Here is an 18860-nt window from a genome sequence, read left to right on the forward strand (position 1 = left end):
TGTTTTTAGCAGCAACACAGATGCAGCTGGAGGCCATTATCCTAAGTGAATTAACACAGAAACGGAAAATTAAATACCACTTGTTCTCAATTATACATAGGCGCTAAACATTGAATAATCAGGCATAAAAATGGGAAGCTGGCACACCTGCACATTCCAAAAGCAGGGGAGGGAGAGGGGTGTAAAGGCTAAAACTCTACCTATGAGGTATTTTGTTCACCGTTTGAGTGACAGATTCAACTGAAGCGTGCACCGCAGCACTACACAATGTATCTTACAACAAAGCTGCACGTGTACCTCATGAAATTTTTTTAAAAAGAAAACAAACAAGGCCGGGGGGTGGGTGGCTCACGCCTGTAATCCCAGCACTTTGGGAGGCCGAGGCGGGTGGATCACGAGGGGTCAGGAGATCGAGACCATCCTGGCTAACATGGTGAAACCCCGTCTCTACTAAAACTACAAAAAATTAGCCGGGCGTGGTGGTGGGCGCCTGTAGTCCCAGCTACTCAGGAGGCTGAGGCAGGAGAATGGCATGAACCTGGGAGGCAGAGCTTGCAGTGAACCGAGATTGTGCCACTGCACTCCAGCCTGGGCGACAGAGCAAGACTACCTCTCAAAAAAAAAAAAGTAATAAAAATAAAAATAAGACAATAAAAAACAAGAAAAACAAAAGAGCATGAGGCTTCAAGCCCACTGGACCAAGACACCAGGGTGATCTGCGCATAGGACACAGGAAATCGTACTTGCTGGGAGCTCGGTGGCTGCGTTCACCTGGAACCCGACCCATGTAGGAGCTGCGTCCCTTTCCCAGGGCACCGTGAGAGGGACCAGGGAAGAGAACACAGGAGGATCTCTGGAAGACTTGAGATAGGTTTTTTCATTCCACCTGGAGTGCCTTCAACGCTACCTTCATTCTATTTAGATAATTTAGAGAAATGGAAGTTACAGTGTTTGGGAGTATTTAACGCACCCCTAGGAGCTACGAAAGGAGTGTCTGCCACGTAGCTCATGGAATAAGATGGAGTATACCAGTTATCCATGTGGCAAGAACAGAAAAGAACCAGGAAGTACAGCTTCAGCCAATGACGGCGCTCCCAGTTACTGGTCATGATATAAAACCAAAATGGTGGCCTCCTACACTCAGCCTGTGAAAAAGGTGATGTCTGTATCTTGATGGTAAAGATACAGAGTATTAAAAAAGAGGAATTACAATTGTTCGAACAATTGTTAAAACGTTCACATTTATCAGCCAAACAAGCAAAAACCAAGTAGAAATGGCCCTAGTCACACAAGACAGCAATGATTCAAGTCTAAAACGTTAATGGAACAAGGAAGATCATCGCCTATGAAGGCATGGTTTGGATCTGTGTAACCAACCTTGTAACCCAACAGGGCTAACTTGAAAATCATAAACCAAATGCTGAATTGAGATGAAGCTATAATGTGCCATCTTCACAGCATTTTCTTCAGAATAACACAATATCCAAGTATATTTTTCAAGAATTCCTAGGTAGGCAGGGAGAAATGAACAAAATCAACATTGTGGGGGAGGGAAGAAAGAAGGGAGGGAAGAAAGGAGGGAGGGAAGGAGGGAAAGGAGGAGGGAAAGGAGGAGGGAGGGAGGAAGGAAGAATGAATGGAAGGAGGGAAGAAAGAAAGGGACGGAGGGAGAAAGGAGGGAAGAAAGAAAGGGGAGGGAGGGAGAAAGGGAAGAAGAAAGGGGAGGAGGAAAGGATGGGTGGAAACAGGGAAGGGGAGGGGAACGAAGAAAAAATTAATGGAATAAGGGAAGAAAGAAAGGGAGGAAGGGAGAAAAGGAAGAAGAAAGGGAAGGAGGAAAGGATGGGTAGAAAGAGGGAAGGGAAGGGGAGGGGAGGGAAGAAAGAATGAATGGAAGGAGGGAAGAAAGAAAGGGAGGGAGGGAGAAAGGGAAGAAGAAAGGGAAGGAGGAAAGGATGGGTAGAAAGAGGGAAGGTAAGGGGAGGGGAGGGAAGAAAGAATGAATGGAAGGAGGGAAGAAAGGGAGGGAGGAAGAAAGGGAAGGAAGAAAGGATGAGTGGAAAGAGGGAAGGAAATAAGAGAGGAATGAAGGGAGGGAGGAAGCAAGGAAGGGAGGGAGGGAGGAAGGAAGGATGAATGGAAGATGGAAGCAAGGAAGAAAGAAAGGAAGGGAGGGAGGGAGGGAGAAAGGGAGGAAGAAAGGGAAGGAGGAAAGGATGGGTAGAAAGAGGGAAGGGAAGGGGAGGGGAGGGATGAATGAACGGAAGGAGGGAAGAAAGGGAGGGAGGAAGAAAGGGAAGGAGGAAAGGATGGGTGGAAATGGGGAAGGAAGGAAGGAAGGAGAAACAAGGTCCCAGAAAATACTGTGAATAATATATTTAATGAGGCAGGAAATGCAAAATTACAAATAGGAAACACTGTACTGTATGAAAAAAGCTTTAAAATGATAGGTTTCTGTTTCTTAGTATCCTGATAATATGTTACATTTGTAAGTAAAATGTGAAAATCTCAAGGAAATTATTTTCTCAGAGATACTAATTATCCCAATTCAATCAAGGAAATTAGGTCTAATCAGACCAATAGCTATAAGAAAAATAGAGAAAAATATGAAAGAATGCCATGAAGAAAGGGTAGATGAGTGCAGAGGGTATTTTAGAAAATTCTTCTAGACTTTGAAAGAACAGATAAGTGCCCTGGTACTGCCTGGTTGGACAAAAAGAGTCTGAGGTGGTTTGTTTTGTGAAATTTATGCTGTTCTGATAGAAATTCTGAAAAAAAGCATAGCAGAAGAAATTTGCTAGGAGGGCAGGAATTGCTTGATAAGTAACATTTATATATACAGATGAAAAAAATGTAAACTTAAAAAAGTCTTCCACTGAGACATACAAAAGCAAATGTATTTAATACTAAGAAAAAATTTTCCAGAAATGCTGTCCATTCTGAAATATTATTAAAGAGCTCCTAGAATAAATTTGATAAGTGTGTCCATAACCACTACCTGAAAATCAGATCTTAGTCAACCTTGTAACCCAACTGGGCTAATTTGAAAATCATCATGGCCAGGTGTGGTGGCTCACCCTGTAACTGCAGCATTTTGAGAGGCCGAGGTGGGAGGATTGCTTGAGGCCAGTTCAAGAGCAGCCTGGGCAACATAGCAAGACCCTACCTCTACAAAAGGAAGTCATAAAAAATTATCTGAGTGTGGTGGTGCATGTCTGCAATCCCAGCTACGTGGGAGGCTGAGGTGGCAGGACTGCTTGAGCATAGGAGGTTGAGGCTGCAGTGAGCTATGATTATGCCTCTGCACCTCTGCACTCCAGCCTAGAAAACAGAGCAAGACCCTGTCTCAAAATCATATAAAATAAAAACCCATCGTTTAGACCAGAAGGCAGCACTTGTGGAGAAGGCGTTCAGCTCAGAGCAGCAACAGCTTTCAAGCATCTACCAACAGCCAACACAGCCCCTGAATCCGTCTGCACCTGCCCTGTCCCTACGCATCCTAATAAATTCACGAGTGTCCTAGGAAGCCAGAACCTCCGGGATCCAGGCAGGCAGAGGACACTTCTTCCTGCACTTGTGGGTAGCAAGAGCCGTCCTGCTACACAAAAAGCCCAGTTCTTGGAGCCAAGAGCTGATACGGCCACAGCCTGCAAAGTCTTGAGCAGGGACGAAGCTCATGATGGCATCTGGCCTCTCTTCATTCAGGAGGGAAGGAACCCGGGTGCCTGAATTGCCGGAATTTGCCAAGAAGGAGGGCAGATTGGTTGTCACCCCCTGCATCTCTCGTTTCTATATATTTATCAATTTAAAAATAAAGGTGAAATACCAGTATCTCTTAGTCATTATGCAGGTATGGAGCGCCTCTCTGGAGACCTGAAATCCTATTTTCTTTGTATGAGGCAGCTATCCATCTGCCCCTAAGACCTACTGTGAAAGAGGCTGCAGCGAGATTATTCTCTGTGTGTGTGTGTGTGTGTGTGTCTGTGTGTGTGTCTGTGTGTGTGACAGAGAGAGAGAGAGACAGAGGGAGAGAGAGAGAAAATGAGAGAGAAAGAAAGGGAGAAAAAACAAAAGAGAAAGTTATAGAGAAAGAGAGGGAGAGAAAGAGAGAGACATAGGGAGGAAAGAGACTGAGAGAGAAAGATCGTGACACAGAAATAGAAGCACAGAAAGAGAGATTGAAAGAGACAGAGAGTGTGCCAGAGAGACAGAGAGAGAGAGACATACAAATAAACAGCGAGAAAGAAAGAATAAGAGACAGGCCGGGCATGGTGGCTCACACCTGTAATCCCAATAGTTTGGGAGGCTGAGGTGGGTGGATCGCCTGATGTCAGGAGTTCGAGACCAGCCTGGCCAACATGGTGAAACCCCGTCTCTACTAAAAATATAAAAACTAGCTGAGCGTGGTGGCGGGAACCTGTAATCCCAGCTATTTGGGAGGCTGAGGCAGGAGAATCGCTTGAATCCGGGAGGCAGAGGTTGTAGTGAGCCAAGATGGCTCCATTGCACTCCAGACTGAGCGAGAAGAGCAACACTCTATCTAAAAAAAAAAAAAAAAAAAAAAAGGAGAGAGACAGAAACTGAGAGACAGACAGAATAGGTGAGAGACAGAGTGAGAGAAAGAGGAGAGAGGCAGAGAAAGTGACAGAGAGGGACAGACAGGAATAGAATGAGAGAGACAGGGGTTGTGACACAGAGAGGGAGAGAAAGAGACAGAGACATACGGAGAGAGAAAGAGAGAGATGGGGAGAGAGCTGCCTGGCATGGTGGGATAAATAAGTGGGTGGCGCCTTTGTTTTCATTGTGTTTACTACGATGGCCCTCCTCTCCCTCTTGAGCACTTGAGATACATCACTAGGAGACAACTCAAGTTAAAACAATGCTCCTCGGATACACAGCTGTCCTCAGAAACCACCTTCAGGATAAACTCTGTAAATATTGTTGTCAGAATGGTAAAGTGTTCAGATAATTAAAATTGTCCTCTGACTCCCAGGTCTAGTCTAGAAAAGAAGATTAAAATGAAAGCACCATTCACCCACCCGCGAGGCAAAGAGCAGATGCCCCAAAGGGCTTGTGTAAGTAAAGAGGAAAGAAAGGCTTTGGAAGACAAGGCACTACCCAAGGGCGAGAAGTCAATCTTGATGTTGCCGTGGAAACAGGGACTTGTGAAGAGCTTTCAAGAACAATTCTGTCTCCAAGGAGGTAAATCGTCCTCCTGGGAATGCGTTGAAACCATTATCCACCCACAGGACTGGGCTAAAAGTAAACTTCAGGGTAGCTTGGATGAGCAGCATAGGTTGCTAATGAGCATCGATTTAATGGTCTGAGTTGTTTATACATCAAAAAGAAGTTACCAAGGGTCTACCTGTCTGCTGTTTGGATACACTGGAAACCAGTTAAAACTTAATTCCTAAGAAGCTGTTTCCCACTGTGTTCAAATTTAAATGCTTCAAGAGTAATGCTTCTGGGCACAAAATGGAAAAAGTGGGGAAAATCCAACGGCAACAAAAACCCCACACCACCACCCATGCTGCAAGCACTGTAAGCTGTGATAGTATCTGTCTGCTAAAGGTGCTAAAGAGAAAGCTTGAGGAACTGAGACTGGGCAGGGACCCTTCTTAGGGGCAAACCAGGAAACTCTCTCCACCCCCAACCAAGCATGGAAATCAAGAGAAATCTTGAGTTCCTTCCAGGAGGGAAATTCCAGGCACTTCACTGGCTGGGAGAAGTCAGTGAGCAACTTGATAAAGAAGAAAGTCATAGTAGCTTAAAATAATAACCAAGGAAATTAGAGTCAGGCATGTTTGCTTCCCTAGAGCAACTAAAGAGAACATCTTAGCATCTGTCCCTGAGTTAGTGTGCAACACTCACACCTCGTGTAAGTTAGTTCAACCATTGTGGAAGACAGTGTGGCGATTCCTCAAGGATCTAGAACCAGAAATACCATTTGACCCAGCAATCCCATGACTGGGTATATACCCAAAGGATTATAGATCATCCTACTATAAAGACACATGCACATGTATGTTTACTGCAGCACTGTTCACAATACCAAATACTTGGAACCAACCCAAATGCCAATCAATGATAGACTAGATGAAGAAAATGTGGCACATACACACCATGGAATACTATGCAGCCATAAAAAAGGATGAGTTCATGTCCTTTGCAGGGACATGGATGAAGCTGGAAACCATCATTCTCAGGAAACTATCACAGGAACAGAAAACCAAACACTGCATGTTTTCACTCATAAGGGGGAGTTGAACAATGAGAACACATGGACACAGGGAGGGGAACATCACACACAGGGGCCTTTCGGGGGCTGGGGGACTAGGGGAGGGAGAGCATTAGGACAAATACCTAATGTAGATGATGGATGGCAGCAAACTACCATGGCACGTGTATACCTAGTAACAAACCTGCATATTCTGCACACGTACCCCAGAAGTTAAAGTGTAATTAAAAACAAAATAAAAGAAACTCACACCTCTACCCTATGGAATCCTCTGGCGTGAAGACCTCAGACGTGGGAGAGCTAGGGACTGAACTCTGATCCCTGTTCCTTGTTTTAAATTTCTTCCTGAGGGTGCTGGAGGAGGTCCTGCCCATGGGCCAGATCCAATGTGCTTTTACTGCTGACCGCAAGTCTTAGACAAAGCTCCACTTCCTTAACCAATTGCAAGTCCAAAAGTCTTTGAATCCACCTTGTTCCTGTAAGCAACCCCACCCTCGGGCCCAGCTTCAAGATTTTTTTTTTTTTTTTTTTGAGATGGAGTTTCGCTCTTGTTGCCCAGGCTGGAGTGCAGTGGCGTGATCTTGGCTCGCTGCAACCTCTGCCTCCCAGGTTCAAGCGATTCTCTTGCCTCAGCCTCCCAAGTAGCTGGAATTACAGGCACCTGCCACCACGCCTGGGTAATTTTTTGTATTTTTAGTCAAGACGGGGTTTCACCATGTTGGCCAGGCTGGTCTTGAACTACTAGTAGACCTCAGGTGATCTGCCTGCCTCAGCCTACAAATGTGCTGGGATTACAGGCATGAGCCACCGTACCTGGCCCAAGATATCCCTTTTTAGGCCAAACCAACGTATAGCTTCCATGTATTGATTTATGATTTTTTTTTTTTTACTTATTATTTTTGAGATGGAGTCTCGCTCTGTCGCCCAGGCTGGAGTGCAGTGGTGCCATCTCGGCTCACTGCAACCTCCGCCTCCCAGGTTCAAGCCATTCTCCTGCCTCAGCCTCCCAAATAGCTGGGACTACAGGCACGCGCCACCATGCCCAGCTAATTTTTGTATTTTTAGTAGAGACGGGGTTTCACCATGTTGGCCAGGATGGTCTCGATCGCATGACCTCGTGATCTGCCCACCTCGGCCTCCCAAAGTGCTAGAATTACAGGCATGAGCCACCACGCCCAGCCGTGATTTATAATTGTTGATGAAAAGAGTCAAACTCTGTAAAATATTTGAAGAGATTTATTCTGAGCGAAATATGAGTGACCATGGCCCGTGACACAGCCCTCAGGAGATCCCGAGAACATGTACCCTAGGTGGTTGGGGTGCAGCTTGATTTTATATATTTTAGGAAGGCATGAGACATCAATCAAATACATTTCAGAAATACATTGGTTTGGTTCAGAAAGGTGGGACAACTCAACCTGGGGGCTGCCAGGCTATAGGTAAGTTTAAATATTTTCTGGTTGACAACTGGTTATCTGAAGACCTGGAATCAACAGAAAGGAAATGTCCAGGTGGAGATAAAGGATTGTGGGAACCAAGTTTTATTTTGCACAGGAAGCTCTCAGATAGCAGACTTCAGAGAGAACAGGTTGTAAAATGTTTCTTATCAGACCTAAAAGGGGGCCTGGCTCTTAGTTGATTATGTCCCAGATCTGGGAAGGAACAAAGGAACAAAGGGAGGGACGGAAGGAAGGAGGGAAGGAAGGAGGGAAGGAAGGGAGGGAGGGAAGGGAGGAAGGAGGGAGGGAAGGAGGGAAGGAGGGAGGGAAGGAGGGAATGAGGGAGGGAAGGAGGGAATGAGGGAGGCAGGGAGGGAAGGAGGGAGGCAGGGAGGGAAGGAGGGAAGGAGGGAGGCAGGGTGGCAGGGAGGGAGGGAGGGAGGGAAGGAGGGAAGGAGGGAGGCAGGGTGGCAGGGAGGGAGGGAGGGAGGGAGGGAAGGAAGGGAGGGAGGGAAAGAAGGGAGGGAGGGAAAGAAGGGAGGGAAGGAAGGAAGGGGAGAAGGGAGGAAGGAAGGAAGGGGAGAAGGGAGGAAGGAAGGGGAGAAGGAAGGAAGGAAGGGGAGAAGGGAGGAAGGAAGGGAGGTAAGGGAGGTAAGGGAGGTAAAGGAGGTAAGGCAGGGAGGGAGGAAAGGCTATTCTCTATAGAATGTGGATTTTTCCCACAAGAGACTTCTCAGGGCAATTTCAAGGTATGGCAAGGAAATATATTTTGGGGTTAAATACATTGTTTTTCCTTGTCTCATTATGTTATGCCAGAGTCACATTGGAAAGTAAGTTACGATATATAGGGTTAAATAAAACCCATCTAATGAGAACTCATGGTTTGTAAAGAATGACTCCCTAGACCCTTTAGATAGGAATTTGGGCAAGATAAAAAAATCAGAACTTCGTCCTCATGATTTTGCCTGGAGCAGCTTCTGTCCTGAAATTTACCCGACTTGAAACACTATGGCTCGGAAGTCATTGAAAAGACTGGGTCTTAGGCCAGGTGCGGTGGCTCACGCCTGCAATCTCAGCACTTTGGGATGCCAAAGCGAGAGAATCACCTGAGGTCGGGAGTTAAGAGACCAGCCTGACCGACATGGAGAAACGCTGTCTTTACTAAAAGTACAAAACTAGCCAGGCGTGGTGGCGCATGCCTGTAATCCCAGCCACTCAGCAGGCTGAGGCAGGAGAATTGCCTGAACCCGGGAGGTGGAGGTTGCGGTGAGCTGAGATCACGCCATAGCACTCCAGCCTGGGCAGCAAGAGTGAAACTCCGTTTCAATAAAAAAAAAAAAAAAAAGGGTTAGGTCTTAAGTGTGAGCTGCCTGAGTCTCCTGGCTTGGTGCTGTCCAAATAAACACTATCCTTTCTCTTGCTGCAAAGCCTCATTGTGGAGGTTTGACCTAACTGCACCAGGCAAGTGGACACCAGTCCAGTTTGGTAACAAAACAGGCATCAGTAACGTGGGGTACAGGGTGAGAAAGGCCTACATCAGTAGCTTTTTATGAGATGAAACGATTTCCTATCAGGAGAACATAAACAGACTTAGACTAAGGTGTCGGACTTCTTCTGTTCGTCTGAGGATCCTGTTTCTTGCTGCCTGGTGAGAAGGTAGTGAGGTCATTTGGGTATACACAGCAGCATTAACAGCTTGAACCTAGTGAATACAGATGCCCATCTGTCTGCAGAACTTGCCTCCCTCTGCCCTCAAATGAGCTGCTTAAGGAGCCATCTGTCTTAGCTAGCTCTGCTGCGTAACAAAACGCCCCAAATGTAGTAGCTTGAAAAAAACACCCCTTTATGATCTCACAGTTCTGTAAGTCAGAAGATTGGGTGTAGATTAACTGGGATGTCTCCATTTAGAGTCTCACAAGGCTGGAATTAAGGTGTCAGACAAAGCTGAGATGACATCTGTAGCTTAGGATGCTCTTCCAGGCATGCTGAATTGGGAGGCAAAATTCAGCTTCTTGTGGTTGTGAGATTGAGTCACATTTTCTCTCTCTTTTTTGAGACAGAGTCTCACTCTGTTGCCTAGGCTGGAGTGCAGTTTCGCGATCTCAGCTCACTGCAACCTCCGCCTCCCAAGATCAAGTGATTCTCTTGCCTCAGCCTCCCCAGTAGCTGGGATTACAGGTGCCTGCCACCACACCCAGCTAATTTTTGTCTTTTTAGTAGAGACGGGCTTTCTCCTTGTTGGCAAGAGTGGTCTCAAACTCCTGATCTCAGGTGATCCACCGGCCTTGGCCTCCAAAAGTGCTGGGATAACAGGCATGAGCCACCGCGCCCGGCCAAGTCTCATTTTCATTTTGGCTGTCAGACAATGGTGGCTCTCTGCTTGCTGTGACACCCTCAGCAACTTGTCATATGGGAGTCTGCTTCTTCAAAACCAGCAAAAAGGGCCGGCTGCGGTGGCTCACGCCTGTAATTCCAGCACTGTGAAAGGCTGAGGTGGGGAAGATCACCTGAGGTCAGGAGTTCGAGACCAGCCTGGCCAACAGGGTGAAACCCTGTCTCTACGAAAAATACAAAAATTAGCCAGGCATGGTAGTGGGTGCCTGTAATCCCAGCTACTTGGGAGGCTGGGGCAGGAGAATTGCTTGAACCTGGGAGGTGGAGGTTGCAGTGAGCCAAGATTGCACCACTGCACTCCAGCCTGGGTGATAGAGCAAGACTCTGCCTCAAAAACAACAACAATAATAACAACAACAAAAACCAGGAAAAGGATCTCTGAGACCATCTCAAGTTTATTTGAAGAAGAAGAATTACTCATTCATCTCACCCTCTTTGAGGCAGGTCCAGCACAGATGATCTCTCCTTTGATTAAACCCACGTATGCCTAGTGTTCCATTATTGGAATGCTAAGCATGTGGAGTTATTTATATCCTACTGCTCAAGGTCATTGCCAAGATCTGATGGCAAAAATTCAAAAACTTGCAACTTCAGGCATAAATGGATTAACTCAAAGTTTTGAATCAAAGAAGATGAGTGAGGCAAGCCTCCATTAGTTTAGAGGTTAATTTTGCCACGGTTGAGAATGTGCCCCAGTCCAGGAAAAAGACGCCAGTCACCATAGGACCTGTGCTCCGTGCTTTTCCTTTTCTTTTTGAGACGGAGTCTCCCTCTGTCGCCCAGGCTGGAGTGCAATGGCGCCATCTCGGCTCACTGCACCCTCCGCCTCCCAGGTTCAAGTGATTCTCCTGCCTCAGCTTCCTCAGTAGCTGGGATTACAAGTGCGCGTCACCACGCCCGGCTAATTTTTGAATTTTTACTAGAGATGGGCTTTCACCACGTTTGTCAGGCTGGTCTCAAACTCCTGACCTCGTGATCCACCCGCCTCAGCTTCCCAAAGTGCCGGGATTACAGGCGTGAGCCACCGCGCCTGGCTTTTTTTTTTTTTTCTTGAGACAGAGTCTTGCTCTGTCGCCCAGGCTAGAGTGCAGTGGCACAGTCTCAGCTTACTGCAACCTCCACCTCCCGGGCTCAGATGATTCTTCTGCCTCAGTGTCCCAAGTAGCTGGGATTACAGGCATGCAACGCCACGCCCTGCTATTTTTTTTATTTTTCAGTACAGACGGGGTTTTGCCATGTTGGCAGGCTGGTCTTGAACTCCTGACCTCAGGTGATCCACCCGCCCCGGCCTCCCAAAGTGCTGGGATTATAGGCATGAGCCACTGCGTGCGGCCCTGTGCTTTTTCCAAGGACGGTTTTGAGGGCTGTGGTATAGAAAGGGAAAAAAGCAGGCAGGAGGGAAAGAGGAAAGAAAAAAAAGAGAAGGAGAGTAGATAAAAGAGGCAAATGATTACATTCTTGTGAGTCTTTGATTGGCACTCTCTGAATACACATTTTACATGGCAAAGTGCGGGTAGAGGAACAGTCAATCACGCGTTCATTTCATGCACAGTAAATCCACTTTTGCATAAGACAAAGTCAACATACAGAAGAGGAAGATGTCAAACATGCATTTGTCTCAGGGTGGGCGGAGAGATCATTTCTAGTCTTATCTTTGTCCCACACTTGTGAAGACAAGTTGTTAATTTACATTGTCAGGGAGAAATTCAACAGAACTCTGTTTTAGGGGAAAGATTTTGGAGCCCACAAGAAATTTCCTTATGAGCAATTTGTGAGAGCATCTCCGCTGGGGAGGGATGTGCAGAAATGAAGAGGCTACAACAAGTGTCTGAAGATAGTCCTGAAGGCCAGGTGCAGTGGCTCATGCCTGTAATACCAGAGCTTTGGGAGGCTGAGGCAGGAGGATTGCTTGAGCCTAGGAGTTCGAGACCAGCCTGGGCAACATGGTGAAACCTCGTGTCTACCAAAAATACAGGAAAAAAAAAAAAAAAGCAGCTGGGTGTGGTGATGGTGGTGCATGCCTGTAGTCCCAGCTACTTGGGAGGCTGAGGTGGGAGGATCACTTGAGCTGAGAAGGTCAAGGCTGCAGTGAGCTATGACTGTGCCACTGCACTCCAGCCTGGGCAACACAGTGACAACCCAATCTCAAAAAAAAAAAAGATACCCCTCCAGCCAGATGAATGCACATGACCACTGGCATGAGAGGAGGTCGGCATAAGATACAGGTCCTAAGGACCTTGTTGATAAAACAGGTTGTGGTAAGGAAGCCGGCCAAACCCCACGCAAACCAAGATGGCGACGAGACTGACCTCTGGTCTTCCTCACTGTTCATTACACGCTAACTCTAATGCATTAGCTGCTAAAAGACACTTCCATCAGCCTCATGGCAGTTTACAGATGTCATGGCAATGTCAGGAAGTTACCCTATAGGGTCTAAAAAGGGGAGGAACCCTCAGTTCCCAGAACCGCCCACCTGCTTCCCAGAAAACTCACGAATAATCTTTCCCTTGTTTCGCACAGAATCAAGAAATAACCATAAAAATCACCAACTGGCAGCCCTCGGTGCTGCTCTGCCAATGGAGTGGCCACTTTTTATTCCTTTACTTTCTTAATCAACTTGCTTTCACTTTACTCTATAGACTCACCCCAAATTCTTTCTTGCACAGGATCCAAGAACCCTCTCTTGGGGTCAGGATCAGGACCCCTTTCCAGTAAACAACGCCTCATGTTTTCTATCATAATTTCATTACTTTGTGTGCCCACTGACAACGGTAATGGTCTGACCCGGGGCTGGTCAACTGCAGCCCTCCAGCAAAATCCAGCCCCTTGCCTATTTTTGTGCACCTTGTAAACCAAAAAACTATTTCCACATCTTTTAAACAGTGGGTTAAAAAAAATCAAAAGAAGGATAACACAGTTGACTGTTGGACAACATACATCTGAAACGAGCAGATTCACCCATTTGGACTTTCACCCGAGATGACTCCTCCTCCCTCTTCGTCCCCCCTCCTCCCCCCCTCCCTTCTCCTCCTCCCCTCCCCCTCCTCTCCCTACTCCTGCAGAGTGCAGTGACTCACGCCTATAATCCCAGCACTTTGGGAGGCCGAGGCGGGTAGATCACGAGGTCAGGAGTTGAAGACCAGCCTGGCCAATATGGTGAAACCCCGTCTCTACTAAAAATACAAAAATTAGCCGGGTGTGGTGGCATGTGCCTGTAATCCCAGTTACTTGGGAGGCTGAGGCAGAAGAAGTGCTTGAACCCAGGAGACGGAGGTTGCAGTGAGCCGAGATCGCGCCACTGCACTCCAGCCTCGGTGACAGAGTGAGACTCCATCTCAAAAAAAAAAAAAAAAAGAGAGAACGAAGACCTTTATGATGATCTACTTCCATTTAGTAAGTAGTAAAATATTTTCTCTTCTCTTCCTTAGCATTTTTTTTCTAGCTGACTTTATAATACACATAACATACAAACTATGTACTGATCGACTCTATGTTATGAATAAAGCTTCCGGTCAAGAGTACACTACCAGTATTTAACTTTTGGGGGAGTCAGAACCTATACATAGATTTTCAACTGCATAGAGGTCAGTACCCCAACCCCCGTGTTGTTCAACGGTCAGCTGTTTATACATATTTTTTTGAGGTGGAGTTTCCCTCTTGTTGCCCAGGCTGGAGTGCGATGGCGTGATCTCAGCTCACTGCAATCTCCACCTCCCGAATTCAAGCGATTCTCCTGCCTCAGCGTCATGAGTAGCTGGGATTACAGGCACGCACCACCATTCCCAGCTAATTTTTTGTATTTTTAGTAGAGACGGGTTTCACCATGTTGGTCAGGCTGGTCTTGAACTCCCGACCTCAGGTGATCCACCCGCCTCGGCCTCCCAAAGTGCTGGGATAACAGTTGTGAGCCACTGTGCCCGGCCGGGTCAACTGTATTTTGTGCCACGTGATAAATATATACATTTACATCTCAGTGTCCCTCAAGATTCTTAGAACACAGAACTTGCCCATTCATTTACATATTGTGCTGTTGTGGTAGCGATCATATGACTGAAAGAGCTTCACGTATTTCCCTATGTGGACTTTCCTTTTCTTTCTTTTTTTTTTTTTGAGATGGGATCTTGCTCTGTCACCCAGGCTGGACTGCAGTGGGGTGATCTCAGCTCACTGCAACCTCCACCTCCCAGGTTCAAGAGATTCTCCTCCCTCATCCTCCTGAGTAGCTGGGATTACAGACATGCACCACTACACCTGGCTAATTTTTTGTATTTTTAGTGGAGGCGGGGTTTCACCATGTTGGCCAGGTTGGTCTCAAACTCTTGACCTCAGGCGATCTGCTGGCTTTGGCCTCCCAATGTACTGGGATTACAGGCGTGAGCCACCGTGCCTGGCCCACTACCCGACCTTGTAAGAAGTTTGTCCACCCCTGCTATGGTCAGAGCTCATAACTGGTACCTTGAAATCTGTCCGCTGTGTTCTCATGCAGAACTTCAAGAGTTATACATTGTGCCAGTAGCGAAAAAAAAAAAAAAAAGAAAGAAAAAAAAAAAGGGGCCAGGCATGGTGACTCACACCTGTAATCCCAACACTTTGGGAGGCTGAAGTGGGTAGACTATGAGGTCAAGAGTTCAAGACCAGCCTGACTAACATGGTGAAACGCTATCTCTACTGAAAATACAAAAATTAAGCGGGCATGGTGGCAGGTGCCTGTAATCTCAGCTACTCAGAAGGCTGAGGCAGCAGAATCACATGAACCTGGGAGATGGAGGATGCAGTGAGCCAAGATCGTGCCACTGCACTCCAGCCTGGGTGACAGAGCAAGACTCTGTCTCAAAAAAAAAAAAAAAAAGATGAAGTTATGAAAATAATAAGTCCAAACAAATTTTGATTTTTGTCTTTATAGCATTATTCCTGGAGATTAAAAAAAATTGGAGGTGTGTGCAGTGGGTCACGCTTGTAATCCCAGAACTTTGAAAGGCCAAGACAGGCAGATCATGAGGTCAGGAGTTTGAGAGCAGCCTGGCCAACACAGTGAAATGCTGTCTCTACTAAAAATACAAAAATTAGCTGAGCATGGTTGTGCACACCTGCAATCTCAGCTATTCAGAAGGCTGAGGCAGGAGGATCCTTTGTACCCAGGAGGTGGAGACTGCAGTGAGCTGAGATCACTCCACTGCACTCCAGCCTGGGCAACAGAGACTCCATCTCAAAAAATAAATAAATAAAAAGATGAAGTTATGAGATGACGTTATGAAAATAATAAGCTCAAATGAACTAATTCTGATTTTTAGGGGGAGGGGAGGAGGGGAGGGGGAGGGGGGAGGGGAGGGGGAGGAGGAGAGGGGGAGGAGGGGAGGGGGAGGAGGGGAGGGGGAGGAGGGAAAGGGGGAGGAGGGAAAGGGGGAGGAGGGAAAGGGGGAGGAGGGGGAGGAGGGGGAGGAGGGGGAGGGGGAGGAGGGGGAGGAGGGGAAGGGGAGGAGGGGGAGGAGGGGAAGGGGGAGGAGGGGAAGGGGGAGGAGGGGAAGGGGGAGGAGGGGAAGGGGGGAGGGGGAGGAGGGGAAGGGGAGGGGGAGGAGGGGAAGGGGAGGGGGAGGGGGAGGGGAGGAGGGGTAGGAGGGAGGAAGAGGCGGAGGAGGGGGAAGGGAGGAGGGGAGGGGAGGAGGGGGAAGGGAGGAGGGGAGGGGAGGAGGGGGAAGGGAGGAGGGGAGGGGAGGAGGGGGAAGGGAGGAGGGGAGGGGAGGAGGGGGAGGAGGGGGAGGTGAGGAGGGGGAGGAGGGAGGAAGAGGAGGAGGGAGAAGGGAGGAGGAGGGAGAAGGGAGAAGAGGAGGGGGAGGAGGGAGAAGGGAGAAGGGAGAAGAGGGGGGAGGAGGGAGAAGGGAGAAGAGTAGGAGGGAGAAGGGAGAAGAGGAGGGGGAGGAGGGAGAAGGGAGAGGAGGAGGGGGAGGAGGGAGAAGGGAGAGGAGGAGGGGGAGGAGGGAGAAGGGAGAAGAGGAGGGGGAGGAGGGAGGAGGGAGAAGAGGAGGGGGAGGAGGGAGGAGGGGAGGAGGGAGAAGGGAGAAGAGGAGGGGGAGGAGGGAGAAGGGAGAAGAGGAGGGAGAAGAGGAGGGAGAAGAGGAGGGGGAGAAGGGGAGGAGGGGGAGGGAGGAGGGGGAGGGGGAGAAGGGGAGGAGGGGGAGGGGGAGGGGGAGGGAGGAGGGGGAGGGGGAGGAGGGGGAGGGGGAGGAGGGGGAGGAGGGGGAGGGGAGGGGAGGGGAGGGGGAGGAGGGGGAGGAGGGGGAGGGGAGGGGAGGGGGAGGAGGGGGAGGGGAGAGGTGGGGGAGGAGGGTGAGGGGAGGGGTGGGAGAGGAGGGAGGGGGAGGGGAGGGGGAGGGAGGAGGGGGAGGGGGAGAAGGGGAGGAGGGGGAGGGGTGGGGAGGGGGAGGAGGGGGAGGGGAAGGGTGGGGGAGGAGGGTGAGGGGAGGGGTGGGAGAGGAGGGAGGGGGAGGGGAGGGGGAGGAGGTGGAGGGGAGGGGGAGGAGGTGGAGGGGGAGGGGGAGGAGGTGGAGGGGGAGGAGGTGGAGGGGAGGGGGAGGAGGTGGAGGGGAGGGGGAGGAGGTGGAGGGGAGGGGAGGGGGAGGGGAGGGGAGGGGAGGGGGAGGGGAGGGGAGGGGAGGGGGAGGGGAGGGGAGGGGAGGGGGAGGGGAGGGGAGGGGAGGGGAGGGGAGGGGGAGGGGAGGGGAGGGGAGGGGGAGGGGGAGGAGGGGAGGGGGAGGGGAGGAGGGGGAGGGGGGAGGGGGGGAGGGGGGGGAGGGGAGGGGGAGGGGGGGGAGGGGGAGGGGAGGGGGGGAGGGGAGGGGGAGGAGGGGGAGGGGAGGGGGAGGGGGGGAGGGGAGGGGGAGGGGGGGAGGGGAGGGGGAGGAGGGGGAGGGGAGGGGAGGAGGGGAGGGGGAGGAGGGGGAGGGGAGGGGAGGAGGGGGAGGGGAGGGGAGGAGGGGAGGGGGAGGAGGGGGAGGGGAGGGGGAGGAGGGGGAGGGGAGGGGGAGGAGGGGGAGGGGAGGGGAGGAGGGGGAGGGGAGGGGGAGGAGGGGGAGGGGAGGGGGAGGAGGGGGAGGGGAGGGGGAGGAGGGGGAGGGGAGGGGGAGGAGGAGGAGGGGGAGGGGAGGAGGAGGAGGGGGAGGGGAGGGGAGGGGAGGGGAGGGGGAGGAGGGGGGGGGAGGGGAGGGGAGGGGAGGAGGAGGGGAGGAGGAGGAGGAGGGGACGGGAGGAGGAGGGGACGGGGAGGAGGAGGGGACGAGGAGGTGAAGACGAGGAGATGGGGACGGGGAGGAGGAAGGGGAGGACTTCCACCCTTTTGGCACCAGGAACCGGTTTCATGGAAGACAATTTTTCTGTGGACCGAAAATGAGGGTAGATGGTTTTAGGATGATTTGCACACATTGCATTTATTGTACACTCTATTTCTTTTCTTTTCTTTGAGATGGACTCTCGCTCTGTTGCCCAGGCTGCAGTGCAGTGGTGCAGTCTCAGCTCACTGCACCTCCGCTTCCTGGGTTCAAGCAATTCTCCTATCTCAGCGTCTTGAGCAGCTAGGATTACGAGTGTGTGCCAACACGTACAGCTAATTTTTGAGCCAGGATTTCACCATGTTGGCCAGGCTGGTCTCGAACTCCTGACCTCAAGCAATCTGCCCACCTCGGCCTCCCAAAATGCTGGGATTACAGGCATGAGCCACCGCACGCAGTCCTCAATTTTATTTTAAAGATTATTTCTTGAAGGAGCTGAACTCCAGTGAGCACACCCTCCCCACAGTTTTCGTCTCTTTCGCTGTTTGGTATGTCATGAAAGGAAAGATGAAAAGATCCTAATGTTATTCGTTCCTCTGAGAAATGACCATGCTCCTTGTCCAGAGGTGAACGCCTGGCGCTCAGCCGCACACCCCGGGGGCCTGATGTTCCGATCTGGGAATGAGGTCGCCGCATCTATTCGGTAATGACTATCATCATTTTATTAGGGTGCCACACCAATTTTCCGCATCGTCTTCCCTGGGGTCGTAAAGAACACATTCAGGTTTGGCAGAATCTGTTCATCAAAGCTGGTCAACCTTTTCAGAGAATACACGACATTGAGACAGAAAATTTGTTTTGTTTTTCTCCAGATGACTGCGGCTTATTTCTTTCATGCAGATGATCGTCTTTTATAAGCCGCCTTTTTTTTTTTTTTTTTTTTTGAGACAGAGTCTTGCTCTGTCGCCCAGGCTGGAGTGCAGTGGTGCAATCTCAGCAGCTCACTGCAAGCTCCGCCTCCCGGGTTCGCGCCATTCTCCTGCCTCAGCGTCCCGAGTACCTGGGATTACAGGCGCCGGCCACCAGGCCCGGCTAATTTTTTTGTATCTTTTTAGTAGAGACGGGGTTTCCCCATGTTGGCCAGGATGGTCTCAATCTCCTGACCTCGTGATCCACCCACCTCGGCCTCCCAAAGTGCCGGGATGACAACAGGTGTGAGCCACTGGGCCCAGCTGGATTCCACTTATATGAGGTCCCTAGAGTTGTCAAGTTTATACAAACAGAAAGTAGAATGGTAGGTACCAGTGGCTGGGAGGAACGAGGACATGTTGTTTACTGGGGACGGAGTGTTCTGGAAATGAATGTTGGTGATGGTCGCATCATTAACATGAATGTAGTTAATACTGCTGAACTCTCACACCTGTCATCCCAGCACTTTGGGAGGCCAAGGCGGGCGGTTCATGAGGTCACGATATCAAGACGATCCTGGCTAACACGGTGGAACCCTGTCTGTACTAAAAATGCAAA

The 18860-nt window shown here is 49.8% G+C and overlaps 1 protein-coding gene across 3 annotated transcripts in view; it reads right to left on the minus strand.

The window, feature by feature from the left end:
* DHRSX (dehydrogenase/reductase X-linked) overlaps positions 1-18860 on the minus strand; it is a 302105-nt gene that overhangs the window by 81789 nt on the left and 201456 nt on the right. The window lies entirely within an intron of this gene.

Source organism: Pan paniscus, chromosome X (genome assembly GCF_029289425.2).
Source record: "Pan paniscus chromosome X, NHGRI_mPanPan1-v2.0_pri, whole genome shotgun sequence".
Classification (NCBI taxonomy): Eukaryota; Metazoa; Chordata; class Mammalia; order Primates; family Hominidae; genus Pan; species Pan paniscus.